Genomic DNA, 18,047 nt, shown 5'->3' on the forward strand with positions numbered 1-18,047 from the left:
CTCAGGCCTAAGCATTAGTAACAAAGAAATGAGTCTCACCATACAACACTCCCCTTGTCATATCAGTGCTGATATTCACCTTCATACCGTATGCCAATAAAAACCCCTGTAATATCACTAGCAGTGTGCGAGGCAGTGAAGACACATATTAAAAGGTAATACATATAGTCTGTAGATGAAAAAAAAAAAGGTAAAACGAACTGAACAAATTTAAAATGGTGTACTTTAGGTTACACCTGTAGACAAGCTGTCACCGGCTGACAGGTTGTTTCAGGCAGTCATTTGAAAGCCATTTACTGTGAAAAGGAAACAATTACCTCCTCAAGCTAAACAATGACACGAAGTTGTCCACACCACAGCTGCACTGGGTTTTAAATTCTCCATTTTATTAAGTTAGGATATTAAATTCAGTGCATTAGGTAGCAAAAGGGGAATATTGGAGACACAGATAGTGTGTAGAATTTACAAACTGTTTTCAATAGTGTTTTATCTTGATATAGTATGCAAACAGTGGGGTTTATTGAGGGGTCAGAGATAAATTCTTGATTTCACTCTTCATGACACAGTTCCTAAACATCAAAAGTGAGCAGGAAGAATATTTTAGGATTTAGGGGGCACTATTTGGTACGGTAACAAAATGAGGGGGTGTATCTTTAAACACAGTAATTATCTTTGAGCACATACGGCAGCCAAATATTAAGTCTAACAGATTTACTAGACGTAAGAAATTTGCATTTATAATCAGGAGAGATGATATTCTTGTGAAATGTCTCTATCACCAGTGCCAAAGGCAAAACAACATATTGTAGTACAGGATTAATAATTCCTGCCTGGATAGAGCTGCCTTGAAAAACACAGGCCTGCTTGTAGCAACGTGATAAAAAAAATGCAAGTTTGTAAAAAACACTGAATGCTGAAGACATCATCTGATTTTTTTTCTTTCACTAAATTTGTATTGTCGATCGTAACAGTATATTAAGTATTTTGAAATTCTAATCAGTGTATGGCTGACTACATTACAGTATGTTGTAATACAAAGCACAAACTGTTTCACATATGTGATATGTATGCACACATATTGTTTTTTCATACAGGGGAGCAAGGTTTCCCTCCAAGGTGACCTGATCTAACTAAAAACAATATTAATATAAGATTGGGAAACGCTGCAAAAGCAAAATACACCTGTTTTATATAACTACATTTCAACCCCTACAGTTAAAAAGTGTCTGCTTTAGAGCAGCAACTTATAATCATTTGCATTATCAATTAATCAGAAGATTATTTCTATTAGTAAAGTACTTTGTTTAGTTGATAAAATGCAAAAAAATGCTCATCACATTTTTTCCCAGAGTTCAAAGTGACATCTTCAAATGGCTTCTTTTTACAACAAACAGTACAAATCCAAAAGACTTTCCATTAACCATTATTCAAATTAATTTTCTCTTGATTGACTAATTGATTAATCGGCTAATACTCCCTGCTCTGCTATTATCCGTTTTAAATTGGTCCACTAAGCTTTCTATTTTGTCATAGGGTTGATTTTAGAGTTTTTCCATTATTGCCAAATCTCAGATTATACTCATTCAGCTCATCTTTAAACCACCAGCAAATCCAACCTAACAGTGGCTTTGACTCAGTAGTTAAAAAAGAAATGCTGAAAGTTTGATTCAGCACATTCAAAAGTGATCAGCAGTTTTGTTTTCCCCACAAATGTACAGTGAAATGAAACCACTAAGGCTGTGAGATTGCAAACACTTGCTTTATTTCCCCCCTATGATAAAGCCTACTGTTTAGCAATCTTATACTTGAGAGGCCACAAACAGAAAAGGAGAACAATCAAAGAAAAAAATGTGTCATGCAGTTTGTACTTTACAATGGTTATTGGTTTAACTAATTACAGTATATGACTAAAGACATTTGAGTTGAACCCAGTGAATGGTTTTCTGCATGCTGCATAAAGATTTCCCCACTTTCACATATGCACTTTATTCCATAATGCTCTGGCAATTCCGCATGTCACCTTCAAAATAAAACACTGTGATCTGTGGGAAGGCTTTAAAAGAGCCACTGACTGAACAATCTGGCACACAGTCCCTGTTGACATTCTGCTTCTGTTAGTCATTAAATCAAAGGTTATCAGACACTGAAGTGTCAAAGACAAATATCTAACAGTTTTGCCATCCAGAGTTCTTTGTTCTAGGCACAAAATTTAACTTTGTTTCACATTGTAATTTTTGGGAAGTAATAGGTGAAGGTTATAAAAGTAAATGGGGCATTTCATTATTCTAAATATGCTAATTCTTATGGGATAAAACGCAGGACAATGTTCTTTGAGATGAGAAAAAAAAAGGGAAGTCTTGTTTTAATAGTGCTCCAAAACACCTGAAATTCATTGGAGAGTTAATACTAAGAGCACAGCGCATGCAGCTGTGGCTTCAATAGATGTGGGAGAGTCACTTGGGATACTCATCAGACTATTTTTATTTTGATGAATGTGCGGGTAAAATAACTAATTTCCTGTCTGCCTCTGAGCCATCTTCACAGAAAGAGCTTCTCCTCTGTTGCTAAATGAATATTTCCATCACCTGCTTGCACTACTTCAGACACTGTGTATTTTACAGTAGCTTGTTGCGCTAACAATGACTATATGGTATTGAACAACACTGACCACTTACAGTGACCATGATAATAAATGACATTTTAATAATTGATGTAATTATAATAGTAATAATAATAATGATAATAATAATAATAATATCAAATAAAACATTATTATCAGTGTTCATCTGGAATACGACAGGGAATATTGGATTTTGTTTTGGGACTATTGCTCCTTTTACTTTATAAAATTCAAATTAAATATAGCCATGATACTGTGCATATACTATACATCCAAACTGCTGAGGGAGTTGGTGGCGACAACATGTAAAAGCACCACATTGCCCAAAACAAACCCCCCAAGAGGTACTGAAGTGGGGGACTTTTCAGCATCAACCTATTGACACGACCTAGACTGCAAAACAACACACATACACTTTTCCAGGGAACAGAGGAGCTTTTAGTACATTTTGACCACAAATACTAGTTCCAGTTGTATTTTGTAGGCAATAGTTCCTGCCCCCAGAAAGTCCATGCTCTCAAGCAAGCATTTTCTTGTTGAACTGAAATAATACAAACCACAAAACAACTTACAAAAACTGTGGACATCATGGGTACCACTATTAGGACTAGTGATGTGAATTTCTTTGATTTTGACAGTTCTGTTGCCAAAGTCCTGACAAGTCTAAAAAGAGAGTGAGATAAATGAACCTCTTGTTTTATAGTTTCAACGTGGCTGTGTACTAAAGCAGAAAAATAACCAGAAACAAAGAAACACTAAGTAGATTTATGGCTACTTTTGAGACAAGCGTCTAGTGTTTCAGCTGTTCTTCAATCACACTTTGTGACTCTGCAAACATGAATGGAATACATCAGGGAATTTTTTGCATGCAAAAAATGTCTCAGATGAAGCTTGTGCTTTTTAATCTGTTGTCACTCTAATTTACTTAATCTTTATTCCTTTAGATGTGGCACACAAACGCATACATAAATGTACAAGAAGGGATTTTTGGTTTCTAGGGCTGTGTGGTCGGAGCCCAACAGAGTTTTACTGAAGCAAAGATCTAGATGTGTGTTTGTAGCACATCAAAAATAAGTGGTTCATAACAAAAACAGAAAAAATAAATAAAAATAAAGAATTAACCCTAATGGCACTCAACACACTCAAAGAGCTGAGGGTATAAAACAGAGACGTAGATAACAGTAAAACCATGCATGTGCCATTCCAGATACACCCACATACCTTCTAATCCTAACAACAGGAGGCCATGACCACCTGTGTCACAGAAAGTAGCAGAGCGGGATACAAATCAGACAAAAACATTATTGCTAAAGAAAAACCAACAGGATGCAGACACAACAGGTTCATGGTGTTACTTAAACCCCAATTTAAAATCAACAGAGATTATCATCAGTCAGCCACCACATCTTGTTGAAACATTTCACCATATTATAATAACCTGAGGGATAACCAAAAGGCATCTAATTTATCTGCCTGCAGCATTTTTGCTGTTAAATCGACTAGAGCTCTGCCTTCAGGACAATACGAGTTACGTCTGGCACAGGCCAAACTAATACTGATATACATGTACTTTCACTTAAGCAGGTGACCACCTGTGAGCCAAATGAGGAGCAGCATCTGTCCTTGCTATTATTGTCATTGCAGGGCAACTGTTTGAGGATATTGTGAAACAGAACACCTTGCGCACAGACAGAGTCTTACTAATGGAAAAATCTTCACACAGTTCCTGTTAGTGAAACTCGACAAGCGATGCCCTCTGAAAGCTGTGCGCAGCCAGGCCTGAAAGAGGGCAGGAAGGGTGCATGGCATTGCAGCTTAATATCATCCTCTGTACAGACAAAAAAACTACCTGTGTGTATGGGTAGCTCCAAACATCACAATGGTCTAAAGCAAATACATCACATACAAAATCTGATTTTTGCAACACATGAAATGTGGAACATGCTGTATTTGAATGGAGAGAAGAGCACAGAAGTAAGTGGCTAATGCCCAAAGGAAGCAGCTGACCCACCAACCAACCTTTATATAAATATGCATGGCTAATATAATATATGCTAAAGCTCTTTTATCTCCCGCTGTGAAAGAAATACTATTGACCTAAGTGCTTGATTATTACCTGTTATTCAGAAAATACATATGGATATTTATTTTTAATTGTAATTAAACATTAGTGCAAAATTGGCAAATATATATGCAAGATAAAGCAAATAATATGATAATATAAAAATAACAATATTTTGAATGTATGAAGATCGCTATGCTGTATAAATCTGTTTAGCGATTTAACATAATGAATAATCAGAATGTGGGGTAAGGAGACAACCCTTCACTCTCTCTGAAGGATGCCACTCAAATCCAAACATTTTCTCCTGAATATTTAGGCTACGTGAATACAATATTCTTTTTGCTGCAGGAAGACAGTCAATGCATGACAATGAGATCTGCTAATGAAATCAACCATCACTCTGCAATGCATACATATTAAACTAGGGTCTCAATGTCATTTGCTTTTTTGCATCGTTTATTCTTTTAGCTCATTTCCCCCAGGTTCATTCAATATTTTATTCTGACTTCGATTTGTTTACAGCCAAGACTAATGACTGCATATCACGGTTTTATTCTGTGTGCCTGTGTTATCTGTGTAATGAGAAGAGCCATTACCAAATTAATGTTATTTGCATAAACATTTTCACCTTCGTAAATTATTTATTTTGAGTCACGCAATGTTAATGACAACCAATTGCCAAATAGAAGCCATGCGATATATCTACACTCCTGAGGAATCTCTTCCATTAACAATGTTGTTTAGAACTCGAATCAATTACAAAAATTCTGTAACGACATGAAATAAATGGAGCTAAACAGCTGTCATGTATTGGTATTTTAAATTCGATTCATTTTTATGCTGTGCTTAAACGGGTACAAAAACTTGCTTGTTCACAAACTACAATTTGCTTCCTCATGAAGCACTAACAACAAACACCAGTTTCATGATTACACATGCAATCTCTGTGTAAAAAAAAATGACATTTAAATCCCTTTCCTCTAGCTTAGTAAACAATGGAAGAGAGATAATTGATCATGTGCTAAGGGGGGATCTCTGTGAGCGGCAGAAGGTCACCGCCCGCCAGCAAAGCTGATAGGGAAAATGGCGTTGATGCTCCCGAGCTGCCATTTTTCTTCCCTGACAAAGACTCCATCTGCCACCAAGCCATTTGCAGCCTCCGAGTCAGAATATCAATGATTTCCAACCATTCGACAACGCTGCGTTCACCTTGGTGTCACCTCTATACCCATCTGAGTGCTGACACCACAGATCCTACAGACTGCCATTGAACTCTCATCCAGCCAAGTGGCATTTATGAAGCTCAAGAACAATAGGCATTTTATTAGAATTGATCAAATTTGAGTGGTCTATAATCAAGCAGCTGCAAGGATCAATCATTTCTAGCTTAGCATACATACATTAAATGAGGAGCAAAATCAAGCCTGCGAAAAGAATGACAGACTTGGAAGCGTTTCCAATACACAATGCAAGATCTTTATTTTGTGATGCAAAATGTTGCTCTGAAAATCCCTGTTGTCCAATGAAGACGTAATGCCAACATTAAAGAAGGAACAGCAGGCAGCTGGCCATGATCACCCAAGAAAATTCAATTTTCCTCAATGCCATCTGCACACCTCAGAGACGCAGTAGCAGGCCTACAGCCTTCCAACAAGCTCCCAAGTTTGGTCTACTGGGATGTTATCCCAAAACCCAGGCCTGTCTGACCTCTCACCCAAGAGGAGAAGCACATATAATTTATTCCACTTTATTGACAACGAACTATCCTCTGCGACTACAGCTGCCTATAACTCAAACCACTCTGCAGTACTACCTTCCTCCCAGTGGTCTTATCCCTACTGAGCAGATACAAGTTGCTCCATATAAATCTATAGTGCTGCCTCTATCTGAAATATTATATTACTCCCTTCAAACAGGCTATAGATCAACAGAGAAACCTAAACAGTATATTCGGAAAACAGTGAGTGTGCCTGAGCATCAGCCAGAATACACTACAAGTCACACATACTTCTGTACATAATATTCCTGTCTATTCTTTAACTTTATTTGGATAGCTTTGTTGTCCTTGTTCTTTGGTGTTATGTTTATCCCTGTGCACTGAGAGCAATGAAAGAATCATAGTCAAATTCCTTGTATGTGTACTTGTCCAAAAAGCTGCCTCTGCACATATGCCACTATGGCTTGGTTTGCTGTACATACCAGGATGTAAGTACAGCACATGCAACCAAACATTTTTTTTGGTTGCACCGGTGCACCACATATTCAGCAGGTCAGATTCTTTTAATCTTTTAATAAAATAATATAATATCATTGCGTGTGCCATGATGTGAATAAAGAAAAACATCTCTCTGCACCTTTATTCCTATTTACAATCATTTACATAATTGGTTAAGAAATTAAATGAAAAATGTATTATTGGGTGCACCTTAATTTTATGCTGGTGCACCCAATTGAAAAAGTTAGGTGCACCAGTGCAACTTGTGTTAAAAGCTATTCTGGAGCTGTGAGAAGGGTATTTATTTTCAAAGTTAACATAAATCCTCTAAACATGCAACAGACACGACTTCATCCCTCAATTAAGAGAAGCTGATAAGACAATTAAAGTACCATCAACCATTTCTGTGAATTACTGTAATATCAAATATTCATTCAACTAATATATGTCATCCCATTCACACCGCTGAGTTCTTTCATCACTTCTCTTTTCCATCCTACATGTATGCTAGTTCCCCTCTGGGCACAAAAAAAAGAGTGGGCCCTGATACGTACTACAGTTGAAACACATCATATTACTACACCCTACACCGTAAAGCTACACTATTAACTGAACCACATCAAGTATTTAAAAAAAAAAGAAAAATCACAACATGATGATGCATATAAAGCAGAAAACTCACCAGTCCTTAAAGCCTTCCTCCCTCTCAAAACTGGGAACTTGTTATGATACCATTAATAATAACAGTACTACTTTTGTAGTGATAACAACCCTTAAAATAATAAAGTTGACATTGTAAAAATCCTTAAGATAGTTAAATTAATGTTGGTTATTCCTTTAAACGTCATTGTAATACACTAATATGTTTATAGGATTAGAATTTACCTGACATTTTAATAGTGGAAGGGAACATGGTCCTGCTTCACTTTGTCGTCCCTTAACAATTCCTCAGAAAACAAGCATGTGTGCTTTGTGTGGAGCCAGACATGCCCTTTGTCTGCTTTGTATCTCCATTGTGTTGAAGTGGTATAGAAATGAATGCCAGCACTGGCTGGCTTTTACTATAACGCAGCTGCAGGCACATGGTGTTCACTGAAGAGCTGATTTACATTTCTTTTTGCTTGATTAAAGTTGGTCTAGATCTCTGTATATGTGTTTACTGACACTTCTTTCTGGATCAATTTGAAACATTGGCTGGAGCTCAGACAAATCACAGATCCTTGTATTTTACAGATATCAGGTAGGGATTAGTTATTGGTATCTACACTGCTCTTTTCACCAATTCTTTCTTCATTAGTTTCCCTTTCTTTTATGTTTCCTTTACTCTTTTCCCTTTAGCAGAGGAAAGATGGGCTCACTGCTCACAGTTTAACATAACAGTTTCATACAGTTTGCCTGTGCAACACATGTCTCAACTACCCATAAAGAAAAGTAAACTTTAATCAAAGCTGATCAAACTATAGGCTGGAGAGAAGTGGAGCTTGAACAAAGCAATCAGAGGCAGAGATCGCTACACAGATGAACAGTGTACACCAATTTCAAAATATGACCATACTGTCACTGGACTTTAAGGGTGTTTTTTAAAATCTACACTAATTAGTCCGGTTAAATCAGACACTGGCTCGATCCCAGCAGGCAACCCCTGATACATGTCATTCACTCTTCTCCCCCCCATTTCCTACTTGCCTCTTCACTATCAACATGTACAATAAAGTTGAAATTGCAAACAAAAAAATAATTTTGCATTTTTTTAAATTCAGTTTTCAGTCACAGTTAGATTGTTTAGGATACAGAAAAGATGATAAGTGGTGCCAAAACATAGCCGTATACTACAGCTTGGCTTCAAACAGACCCTTTTAAGCACAGAGGTGAAGAGTACTAGCCAATCACAACACAGTAGTACTAGCCAATAGCACAGTAGAGCAGGACTAAATTAAACTTTCTTGGGAACAAAAATACTGGCGTCCACTACACAGACCTTCTTCCTGTATTTATTTTCTTGCTCCCACCCAAGACATATTTCACCAATAAGCGGGGTGGACGATCCTAAATCGTTCAGTGATGCATTTAGGTTTATTTGGATTTTTTTGTGTAAGAAAAAACAGAAACCCAACCAAGAGGGAAAACACTCCAAGTTTACAACCTCAACTGATCCAGATCAGAGCAAACCAACTATAGGAGTGAGAATGTTCTCCAACACCACAGCTTACTACATCCTTCTAAACAAAGAGCTGAATATTCATGAATACAATATGTGGGTGTTAAATGACCCACAGTCACATCAGGACTGTGAAATTGCTGTATAGCAACCGTTGTGTCAGCTTCAACAACCAAAAGCCAAGGCTGACTATAACTTCCCAACCTGGCAGCTGTTTCGGAAACTTACTGTTGGGCCCTGTAGGTAAACTGAAGGTTACTCATAACGGCTACAATAAATCCTTGAGGGCCTCTACTTCACACAGATAAAAGGGAGAGTGCTCAGGTTTAGAGATGATGGGATTCCTGTGGCGAGGCTCATTTTGCCACTGCCATTTCAACTCGGCTCGTCTACAGCGCTGAAGATGACCTGTCTCTTTCCAGGGTCAGTCACATAAACAGTGGGAGACTTCTTCTCTTTTTCTCGGGAGGTGGCCATGTACATGTCATAACCTTTATGAAGCAAAGAATGCTGAAATGATGCCATGAAATTTAAGTGAGCAGTTGTGCTCACCTTTATGATTTTACTTAATGCTGAAACATTTTGGAAGTACAAAAATGAGTAGCAAAGACACAAGAGGGAAACATTTTGGAAGGATTGAACCCTAAATGTGAGCAAACATCATTCCAGAACAAAGCAGCATTGATCACTGAACTACATCTGAACATCTCTTTCTATTATCTAATATAATTTCATTTTGAGTTTGTCTATCTCGAGTGAGACCAAGTGCAACTGTTTTCATATATTCACTGTTTCATCATAAATACCTTTCATTAATTCACACCTACTCCATAGTAAAGCATGTACAACAGAGAAAACTTATGCACTTGCAAGACAGCAAATGAACTCCCTGGTATTATTAGCAGCAAGTATTGCAGTCAGAGAAAAAAAACACATGTCACACTTTCTGATGGAGTAGAGCTCGGGCTCTGTCTTGGGGCAAGAATTCAATTTTTAATAGCAGCTAGGAATCATCTGTATATGCAGAGTAGCCCGAATTAAAATTTTAAAACAATGCCAAACAATGGCTCCAACCCCACCAATTAGCCTTGTTTGGCTCACAGTAATTTATCTTAACATACCCCATAGTCAAAAAAGTTTTCCTTCCTCCCCCAAGAGATTTAAATATGTTCTGAAGCCTTGACACTCTAATTCTAAGAAAGACAGGAATTAATTAGATTAACACACAAAACGAGAGCAAAGTGTAATGCAGCACAAACTAATTTCATAAAGGAGGACTTTGTTAAATCTCAACCTAATTGGAAAATTTTAATCCTATACCTAAATAATACTTTAAAATGAGGTGCTCCGCTTAGTCCTGCATTTGCATTCATGAGTTACTTTTTCCAATTTAACAAAGCAAACTGTTTTGTTCTCCTGTACAAAATCAAAAGAGCCACTTCAAAGAGCAAAATGGCAGAGATGGACAATGGGTAGCTGATGTAACCAAACACTTACTGCATGAGACTGTCCTCAGTTCTGCGACATCCTCGCTCTGCACCTGAAACACGAGACAGCGACAGTCAGATTTATTGCCTGACTTTTATCGATTTACTCATTCAGCATCGTTCCCATCTCAAAGCTCCATGAAAATGAAATAAAAATGGTAATATGGATCCATGGGCAAATGAGTTATCCATTCTCAACATCAGCAGAAAATCAAACTCCTGCACCAAGAGACAACACAGGGCAGTGGGACATGACAAAAACACTTGGGAGAAATTGGATTATGGTTGACTCTATGACAAGAGCAGCTATATGGCCAACATTTTGATTTTGCAAAAAAATCGAATGACCTTTGGAACATCTATCAAATAAAAAGCTTTTATTTTGAGTAGAAATTGAAAAATGCTTAAATACCAAGCTTCAAAGTTTAGTCATACTGAAAGAGAAATGCACAATAAAGCAATGTTTATCCTTAATGTTTATCCTCTCATAAAGCCCCTCTCACGCTCAAGAGATTTTATAGCAAGACACACATATGTTAGGCACTGCAAACATTTCTGTCCAGCCACCACATGTATACTATTTATGCATTACCATCTGGGTTCATTTTGTTTGGAATGTAAAGGAAATGGAGCCTAAACCAGGTTCAGTCTTTGAATCAATCCTCAATCACTTGTCTCTACAACCAGAGAACTGAAGCCATGGCCCTGCTTAGTGACTGTGAACTAAATCATACAGCGCAGTTGAAATTTATCTTACAAAAAAAAAGTTTGCACATCCAAATGAGATAAAAACTAGGTGCTAGAAAGATGGACATATGAAAACTTAAAATAATTTGAATAGTTAACATTGGACCAATCATATCTTACGAGTACAGCATTCATGCTTTTTCATCTACATGTGGGTCACCTTACAGTTCCATCTGTGTCATGTTGTTGTGTGAATACCAGGGTTAAAGAGATTACAGTCTTCTACACTTGCAGGTTTGATTCAGCATTGTGAGTAAAAAGGTCACTCTCTCGTTTCAAATAATTGGATGTTGCAACAAGTCTTTGAACTACTACAAGGCTGAGCCTCCTCGAGTTACTCTCCTCGGGTTAGAGGCTGTTTACTAAATCATGAGTGATAACTAACAGGTACCAAAAACAGGCTCCCTCTTTATAGTCTTCTTGTGGTACAGGATTTGAGGGTTTCTGCTCTCCAGAGAGGTCAGTTTGATCAACTTTGTGTTTGTCATGTTCATTACGAGTCGTGACTGGATCGGTAGCATGTATTTTCTTCATTCATGAATCTCAGCCTCTCAGCTCTGACAAACCAGCATCTCCTACAAATTCTATTATGAATATGAAGGTTTTTAAATTAGTAGCATTAAATGCAATGGCAACATTTTAGCTTCCTTCAAAGTACTTTTGGTAAAGTAAATTTTAAACCTGTGCGTAACCCATGGTAACTGTACCTAACCTGTAGATCTGTTTTGCATTTCTGCCCCAGATAGGGCTCTTAAATGTGGAAGGGAACTCTTGGAGCGTCGGAAGATGGGCCCTCATTTCAGCTTTCGAAATGTTATTGGACCAAATGGCTCAAATTCTGATAGCCAAATGAGTTATTTGACAGGGTTTGTAATGCTCAAAATAATGTAACTAGTGTAACTAGTGCATACTATAGCTGCATGTTTCACAATGTAAACTTATGGGAAAAAAGACCTCAGGGCCATGGTGCATCACGTGTAACTTGTACGTAGACTTCGTCAAACTGTCTTCAAAGCCTGGCCCTCTTCCTGGGGGCTTGCCGCGAATGACAAGAGGACTCTGGTTGCTCCGACTGACCAATCAGTGGTCAGAGTTTTAGTATCTGATCAGTGTGCTATGTACCTCAAAAGAAGGGTGACAAAAAACAGGACGCCATGGAGTTGTTTTTTGGGTACCATCCGCAACTTTTGAATATATAGAAATGCATAATGTGTAATGAACTGAATCGGACTGTTTGGTGGAAATGAGGCCTTTATGAAAGTGGATGGGTGCATAAGCTTTGCCTTCCATAGCAGTGTCCTACTGTAGGTCTATGTCCCAACTACTATTAGTAGTCAGTGTTGACATTTTCATTGTTTACCATGTCCATGTTTCCCTAAACATTAACTATTATTAATTGACTTTGCCATACTGTGCCTTAGTTGCCATACACAGGTACTTTTTGGATGGATGAGCAAAATGAAAACATGGGCAGTGATGATGTTGTCGATACATAGGTCCAATATAAACATTCTTTCAGGTATGTTGAAGAAAATTATAGAATAGGCAGCAGATCATTATATCAGATAGGATCAACTACCTGAACTGTGGATCATTTTGAAACTCAGCTTAAACGCTTCAGAGCCTTTCAATAAAAGGAGCTTGCTTAAAGTTGTATGTCATATAATGAGTGAGTAGGTCTCTACCTAAAAATATGAATCTGCAAATATTCTAAGTACGAGACAGAGTTGCAACACTTCCCTGCATGCTAACTGCCTGTGCAATGTCTCATCATGGTGAGGAAAGCACTTTTTTGGCGTTTGCTGATCCAAACATTTTTAGGGATGAATTTCTTTAGCCCACTCTCTTATCAGGCCAGACAATGTTGAGTAAAAATGTAATATTCAAAGATGTGGCTGCAGCAGCAGCATGCAGAGCACAGCTAAAGCGGGAAGTGTTTGTGGCAGCAGTGACCAGATTTTAAATACATGAGGATCAATAAAAAGGGGACTGCTGAGGCACAGTCTTCATGTGAGAGAGGAATGGTTTACAACAGAAACTGGACAAAAGTTTTGTATTAGTCCTGTGATTACCTGACTAAGAAATAACAATTACAAATTCTCAGCTGGCCAGCATTTCCTGCAGCAAAGGAGGCAAATAAACAATAAACAGCAAAGCAAATAGTGCAGACCACTAGCATTTTAAACATCTGCCCCATTAACACAGCGGGGGAGACTTCAATCTCAGAAGCATCATTGGTTCAAATAAAGCACTGCGACAAGCAATCTCCAGGCGGAGAGAAAATAGACCAGAAAGATGAGTGAAAAAGAGTAATCTCCCTGACATATTCCTAATAATCCACCTCCCTCGTGCCGCTCCCCCCAAAGCTCACCCAATCATAAAGTGTCAACACTGACCTACAAAAAGGGACTCCCGTCAAGCCTTACATGTTTAAAAACATCAATCACAGCAGACAAAGAGGGTACATTGAATTATACAGTATTAACCTTCAGGGCTTGCATATAAAGACCATAGATTTATTTATGCTTGTGTGTTAAGAGCCTCGGCACTGTTCCTTACAGCAAGCCGGCTGCCAAATTGATGAACCTGCTCAGCCCTCAGCAGGAGACCAGCACCTTTGATTAATGAGTGCAAACTTGTGGAAAGGGTAAGAGCAGAAGAGACAGGGTAAAAATTGGTGAAACACAATTAGCAGTCCTGCTTTATCTTTCAAAGGGGCCAAAACGAAAAGAGGGAACTTTTTAAAAAGCAGAGGGCTCATAAAAGGGGGGACTTCTCATGTTCTGTAATGACATACTGAGAGGGGCTATGTGTAGTGTGATCCCCCCTTGAAATGGTAAGCAGTGTGACCAATTCAGCAAATCTGGTTAGGCTACAGCTCACAGAATTTGGTATGGTTGGAAAAATTATACATTAGACAACTGAATTTACACTACTGCAGGTCTTGAAATGTGCACAAAAATCAAACAATGCTGATGTGGTCTATTGCTAATGCAATATAAGTGCTACATGTTTAGAGTAAGTTGTGACTGAAACAGTGTTCATTGAAGTTATATAATTGATAGTCTAATAGGAATATTTCCTATTTCTAACTTCTCTGATGTTTAAACTTACAGTAGATTAGTAGAATACTCTAAAAGTATTAAAACACACTTAGTACTAAACCACAAGTTGTTTGAAATCCTAAATCACAATCTGCAATAACCAAATCATACTTTCAATGCCGCTAAAATGGGCGGTACTCTCCGCTGTGCATTATGAACACTTATGAACTTATAGGGAAATGTTTAACCTAACAGTCAAATGATTGTGCACATCCTTACTTTATAATCAAGAAAATAAATCTCCCAAAAAATTAGCGAGTTAAAAATGATTTTTATGATTTGACCGCAAGTGCTCTTTTAAGTAATTTACCAACCATGAGTTACATTTGCCTTTGGAAGAACAAAGCCTTGCAATATTTTGTTTTAACATTCAAATGCCAAGTTGCTGACTCCCTTTATTTCTCAATGTTAAAATACTGTATTACCATACCATATTAGAAACCTAGTACACAGCTTTTCAACAATGTTCTCTCTGCAGAGGTTTTCAAGGACATGTGCTCTGAATAAATATGAGGCAAATTTTGTGACCTTCTACCTGTGTTTTGATTCATTGGCAGTTACTGGATGCATGCATAACACATCAAGGCTGTGATCTGATTTATCTTGCTGCCTTGGCTACTGAAGCCATTTAAATGATGGACTTTACCAGGAATCATGTTTACTGCCATTTCACTCGAGACTGTGTGTGCAAAGAGCGCACACTAGTTCATTACTATCAATTATATCTGTAACGACAAATCAGCTTCACTGTGTAGCAAACAAAGGACGCCTGCCAAAACAAACTAAATGGCACAAGTTAAATTTACACCATCAGAATAAACTCTATGCACTGTATAAAGAGGAAGGTTGATGCTGCCTTCACAAAATTGATTAGGACCTAACACAAGTTAATACAGAGAGATTACAAAAAAATATTAATGGCTGCATTCCATTTAGCTGCTTTAGTTCAGGTTTCTGGTATTGTGCATGCTTGCTCACTGTCATGGCTCACTGGGACACCTGAACAGGACGAAGCTGTCATTAATGTTAATAGTAAGCTTTTCCCAACTGTAGGATAAGTCAAGATGTCTGAAGTGGAAAAGGGCCAGTTGATGTTTACTTATCTCAGGCATGGTTAAATTAGTTCAGGTGCATTAGGCTGCACTTAAAATGTAGTCAAACTTTTTTGGAGATGTACCTGTGTGTTCAGAAGAATCAGAAAGAGATACTGTAAGTCATTTAATTCATTTTTTAAAGGTTTCTCAAAATGTACAGTAGGCCAAGTAGAGAAACACAATAAGGATTTTTTTCAGCCGATACGATGACCGATAATCACCTTCTTCTCATGGCCGACACTGATGAGAATAACAGATCGTTTCACATTTTTGTGTATTTTAAAAAGTAGTTCCCATGCTGTAGTTTATGCACACCCGAGGGTAAGAAAGGCTGAGATGTAGAGAGCAAAGATGGATGATTTAATATTCCATAGCTCTTAAAAAATTTGCCGTGTTGCGGAAAAATGCATTACTTGCTGCAATCATTCTTTTTCGCCTTCTTCTTCTTCTTCTAGCACGTTGACTTACAGTCCATACTGGTTTCCTGATTTATTTTAAATTGCCTAAGCCTGTCACCATTGCTCAACCCATTGCTTGCACATTGTATCCCTCACAAAAACAAGATGTGTGTAAGCAGTGCAACTTCAAAACTGAAGAACAACAGGGAGATGATGTTACCTACGTTTATTTACTCTTTATTTGTGCGGGAGGAACTCATAACTTGTGACTTATTATTATTATTTTAGATTCTTTGATTGTTAATCACTTAAAAGAGATATGTGTCCCATCTGTGATGCAATAAAAATATTTGTTTCCTATCAAGTGTACGGTTAAAGTGACTCCAGTATGTTTTCATGCAATGTTTTTATTTTAAAGTTTTAAGAATATATGATGATTATCGGGATAATATCGTGAATCATAATTATGTTGGACAGGATAATCGTGACAGGAAATGTTCATATTTGTCCCATGCCTATCAACTGTAAAGGTGCATACCGTCACCTACTGTATCGGAGTGTATAGTCCATGAATGCAATTTGGCTTCATATTATCGGCTAATATATCTGCATCCCTAAAGCTCAGGAGACACAGAAAACCAAAATGCACAGAGAAGAAATAAGGGCGATGTTAAAATGTTGTGTCCTGATTTCTAGATTGGAAGTTAAACCTAGTATGTGCTTGTGGCACCCAGATTATGAGAGCCACTACAGGGTTTCAAGAGGGCTTTCAACCTAATGTGTGACATGTCATCACAGGAAGATCAAAGTGCTTGGACTGCAGTTTCATAACAATCCGTTTTGAAATCTCACGGGCATAAATCAAACTCCATTAAACTCAAAACCTTCTGACATTTGTGTGATTAAAATACTGCTCTGCGTGCTCTCATCATTTCTCCCCCAAAGTTTCCTAACTTTGCCACAGATACAACAGTGTTTGAACAGACAGTGCTCATTTAAATACCCCAAGATGGCGAATGCCTTGTTGTTAATATGAAAGCAGAAAAATGGAGGGTATTGTCATAATCTCAAAGGGTAAATTTCAGCCCAGACCGCAGCTGCAGCATTAGCTGCGCTCTCCTTTAAGAGGAAGCAACAAAAAGAGAAGATAGAGGGGGGAGAGCAGCGGGCAGCCCCCCGCTTTAATACTGATAACACCATCATTTCATGTTAGGAAAGACGAACATTATTAAAGCTCACCTGTGTTAGATCCAGCTGTTTGATATTTTCATGACATGTTGTCACACGAAGCGTAAAACCACATGAGTTAGTCTCAAAGGCAGACAGACACTACTTTAAATATCAAGAGAGGCGTGCTGTGAGCTAAAACAAGAAAACAAATAATAAACAAATATTCCGATAAGCTAACTTGTGTTTTCATTTTACGTCCATTAATGTTTGAGGACACGCGGCGGACCAGCTGGCAGCGAAGAGCCGTGCTACAAGGTAATGACAAGACCGAGCAGCACTGCCTGTCTCCGTGCCAAGTGCCGGTGACATGTTCACGGTGCCGTTAAGTCTTCTTGTGACCAAGTTACACTTCCAACACGACAACAGTTACATTCTGAACAAAGTTAAGTTCAGCACCATCCGAAAACGCCGTGTCTACTTCTGCGAGAACTTTTCTTTTTCTTTTTCTACCGCCGCGTTGAACTCGCGGAGCGGATAACGCTTCAGTGAGGCAAGTGTAGCAGCGAGGATGCTACCGCTTTTAGCCACCGAGCGTTAGCTTAGCTGTTAGCCCGTGCGACCGAACTGTGTGAACGGACGTTAGTGAGTGATAGCTAGCGAGCTAAGGGTGCAAACTCCCGAAGGCAAAACACAGACAATTAAACTCACCTTATCGTCGAAAATCGGTGTATTCCTTTCGAAAAGGGAAAAAAAAAACGAAACGAGGGGGAAAAACACAGTATTAATTTACTTCCAGGTTTGTTCTTTGCGGATGTTGAAAGGGATGAACGGAGAATTGGTCAATAAGAGGAGTCCGGGGTTGAGAGTGTGACTGGATGTGTTGCTCTCTGATCGCAGATTGAAGAGGCTCTCTCCTCCGAGCAACTCAAGAGAAGTGACGTCAGCTCCAGGCTGCTACAATGCAAACTTTTGTTCCCCCAAAAACACTG

General features: G+C 38.2%; 1 protein-coding gene across 7 annotated transcripts in view; it reads right to left on the reverse strand.

Moving 5' to 3' along the window:
* The window catches only part of baz2bb (bromodomain adjacent to zinc finger domain, 2Bb), a 53,811-nt gene extending 35,764 nt beyond the window's left edge, over nt 1-18,047 (reverse strand). For 5 of the 7 annotated variants that reach the window (XM_084361276.1, XM_084361275.1, XM_084361274.1 and 2 more), the window contains exons 1-2: nt 17,767-18,047; nt 10,556-10,598 (exon numbers count right to left, since the gene is read on the reverse strand). The gene's annotated coding sequence lies outside the window, so the exon portion shown is untranslated. Of the gene's footprint in view, nt 1-10,555; nt 10,599-17,127; nt 17,635-17,766 lie in introns of those variants that run through there. The other 2 variants (XM_084361277.1, XM_084361272.1) reach the window with 2 other exon arrangements.

Source organism: Pagrus pagrus (genome assembly GCF_965226575.1).
Source record: "Pagrus pagrus genome assembly, chromosome: 9".
NCBI classification, from domain to species: Eukaryota; Metazoa; Chordata; class Actinopteri; order Spariformes; family Sparidae; genus Pagrus; species Pagrus pagrus.